Raw genomic sequence first — 3,934 nt, 5'->3', positions numbered from 1 at the left:
TTTCCTGTTTGCAAACCACCACAAGAAGTCAGTGGCCCTTAACCCCACAGCTGCTGTAACCCTGGAAGAAGATGGTGCTCACTGGAATTTTAAAGCCCTTATGAATTACTAAGGCAAAAAGTTTTCTTTATCAAGCCTTCGGGAACCTAGAGTGAGGCAAACTGGGTTAAAGAGCTGAATAGAGGGAAGGGGTGCCTCTGTGTGTGTGGAGAGGTGGACGTTTGAATGTATGCGTAGGCATGTTGTGGGCATCTGTGTTTATAAGATTCTGGGACCAAGAGTTAGGCATGTGCACCTGTGGAGGTGGATAACAAACTCTTTTAGGACACATTTGAATTGGTTGTTATCAGTGGAGACCCCTTCAGCTCTAGAGCGGTTCCCCACTCCCTGCATACTGGGTTTTATATTTTATATTTACTGTTACTGTGCCCTTTATTTAATTAAAGTAGTTTTCTATCAATGTCTACCTTGTCTTTATTTGAGAAATTTCCTGAACCCATTTTTTTTTTCTTAATAAAATAAGACAGGGAAAAGAGAAGGAAATTTAGTGTCTTTAACACTGACAAAGGAGTCCCTGGGTGGCATAAATGGTTAAGTGCTTAATTACATAACCAAAGATTGGCAGTTGGAACCCACCCAGAGACACTTTGGAAGAAAGGCCTGGTGATCTGCTTCCAAAAGGTCACAGCTGTGAAAACGCTGTGGAGCACACTTCTATTCTGGCACCCATGAAGTCATCATGAGGTCACCATGGCTTGGCATCAAGCACTGCAATTGGTTGGTTTTGGTTTAACATTGACCAGAGCTGAGGTTGTGCAGAGTGCAAGGCTTGATTCAAGAACAGATTTGATTCACTGAACGCTAATGACTGAAGACTAGACAAGTTGTAGAATGACATCAAGGACATTATACATGAAGAAAGCAAGAGGTCATTAAAAAGACAGGAAAGAAAGAAAAGACCAAAATGGATATCAGAAGAGACTCTGAAACTTGCTCTTGAACACTGAGTAGCTAAAGCAAAAGGAAGAAATGATGAAGTAAAAGAACTGAATGGAAGATTTCAAAGGGCCGCTCGAGAAGACAAAGTAAAGTACTAGAATGACATGTGCAAACAGCTGGAGATAGAAAACCAAAAGGGAAGAACACGTTCAGTGTTTCTCAAGTCGAAAGAACTGAAGAAAAAATTCAAGCCTTGAGTTGCAATAGTGAAGGATTCTATGGGGAAAATATCAAACAACGCAGGAAGCTCAAAAGAAGGTGGAAGGAATATACAGTCATTATTCCAAAAAGAATTGGTCAACCTTCAACAATTTCAAGAGGTAGCATTTGATCAGGAACCCATGGTACTAAAGGAAGAAGTTCCAGCTGCATTGAAGGCATTGGTGAAAAACAAAGCTCCAGGAATTGAGGGAATATCGATTGAGATGTTTCAACAAACAGATGCAGCACTGGAAGTGCTCACTAGTCTATGCCAAGAAATTTGGAAGACAGCTACCCGGCCAACTGACTGGAAGAAATCCATATTTATGCCTATTTCCAAGAAAGGTGATCCAACTGAATGTGGAAATTATCAAACAATATCATTAACATCACATGCAAGTACAATTTTGCTGAAGATCATTCAAAAGCGGCTGAAGCAGTATATCGACAGGAAACTGTCAGAAATTCAGGCCAGGTTCAGAAGAGGACATGGAACCAGGGGTATCATTGTTGATGTCTGATGGATCCTGGCTGAAAGCAGAGAATACCAGAAAGATATTTACCTGTGTTTGACTGACTATGCAAAGGCATTTTACTGTGTGGATCATAACGAATTACGGATAACATTGCAGAGAATGGGAATTCCAGAACACTTAATTGTGCTCATGAGGAACCTGTGCATAGGCCAAGACACAGTTGTTTGAATAGAACAAGGGGATACTACATGGTTTAAAATCAGGAAAGGTGTGCATCAGGGTTGTATCCTTTCACCATACCTATTCAATCTGTATGCTGAGCAAATAATCTGAGAAGCTGGACTATATGAAGAAGAATGGGGCATCAGGATTGGAGGAAGACTCATTAAAAATCTGCGTTATGCAGATGACACAACCTTGCTTGCTGAAAGTGAAGAGGACTTGAAGCACTTACTGATGAAGATCAAAGACCACAGCCTTCAGTATGGATTACACCTCAACATAAAGAAAACAAAAATCCTCACAACTGCACCAATAAGCAAGATCGTGATAAGCGGAGAAAAGATTGAAATTGTCAAGGATTTCATTTTACTTGACTCCACAATCAACACCCATGGAAGCAGCAGTCAAGAAATCAAAAGATGCGTTGCATTGGGCAAATCTGCTGCAAAAAGACCTCTTTAAAGTGTTGAAAAGCAAAGATGTTACCTTGAAGACTAAGGTGTGCCTGACGCAAGCCATGGTATTTTCAATCACATCATATACACGCAAAAGCTGAACAATGAATAAGGAAGACCAAAGAAGAATTGATGCCTTTGAATTGTGGTGTTGGTGAAGAATATTGTATATACCATGGACTGCCAAAAGAACACACAAATCTGTCTTGGAAGAAGTACAACCAGAATGCTCCTTAGAAGCAAGGATAGGGAAACTACGTCTTACATACTTTGGACATGTGAGGAGCGATCAGTCCCTGGAGAAGGACATCATGCTTGGTAAAGTAGAGGGTCAGCGAGAAAGAGCAAGACCCTCAACATGATACATTGACACAGTGGCTGCAACAATAGGCTCAAGCATAACAACGATTGTGAGCGCGGTGCAGGACCGGGCAGTGTTTCGTTCTGTAGTACGTACGGTCACTATGAGTCAGAACCAATTCGACGGAACCTAACAACAACATATATGTATTATATATGTATATGTATATAGTATATATAGTCTATATATACATATACATATATATATATACACACACTTTACTGGTTTTGCTTCTCTAGAGAACCTAGCCTAAGACAATAATTCATAGCTGATAATGGTATTTATGTTGTTAGAACACCTTATCAATAGGGTGAAACTGGAGCAGAGGAAAGGGGAACCAGTATGGATAATGTAAAAGCTGAATAGAAAACAAAAACTTTACTTTTGTGGAGCTTACAGTCTAGCAGGGGAATGGAAGAGAGACATTCTCAAAGTGTTTAGAACATGCCAAGCCCTATTCTGGTTACTCCACGAGGTTAATCCTCACAACCACTCTACGATCCTATTTTATAGATGATGATTCAGAAGGATTATGACACAAAGTTAGTAAAAGGCAGAGGTAGAAATTGAATCCAAGTCCTTCTGATTCCAAAGCTGTTGCTCTTTACGTAAGGTAAGACTAGAAGCTGAAATCACTTAAAGCTCATTTACCAACTATGAACAAGAGACGCTGCGTATGAAACCCTGATCAGGGAGGATTTAGTCACCAAAGAAGGCTGCGCTGGGAGGCCCTGAGGACCAACAGGAACTGTGATTTACTCATCCTTGTAGCATATGCCTGGTCATAATAGATGTCCCTACGAGTGCTTGTTGAAATAAATGATAAACTGTTGTGTTACAGTCTCTGGGATAGTTTCTTCGGAAAGAAAAGTTACTTAATGCATCTCCACAAATTCATCCTGAAACATTATTTTTTTTTCAGTTGTGGTATTTATTTAAACATTTCTCTTTCACAGCTGCAGGCATGTATTTTTCCCCTCGCTGCTAGAGAGAGCTGGCTATGATGTAAACTCCAAAGAGGTGTATTCACTAGAGCAGTTGGACCTGACCCAAATTTAATGTGTTTTCATGATTCTGAAAAGCACTTCCAAAACAAAGGGTAACTAGCGAATACTACAAACTATGGGATTTAGCTTAGCTTTAAATTAAGCCTGGAAGAAAACAATTACAAGAGATTCAAAAAACTAAATTCTAGAGGGCAGTATAACCTAACGAGCGAA

The sequence above is a fragment of the Trichechus manatus genome, unplaced genomic scaffold (genome assembly GCF_000243295.1).
Source record: "Trichechus manatus latirostris isolate Lorelei unplaced genomic scaffold, TriManLat1.0 scaffold00027, whole genome shotgun sequence".
In the NCBI taxonomy this organism is placed as follows: Eukaryota; Metazoa; Chordata; class Mammalia; order Sirenia; family Trichechidae; genus Trichechus; species Trichechus manatus.
The sequence above is the reverse complement of the archived record's forward strand: the minus strand, read 5'-3'. Positions refer to the sequence as shown.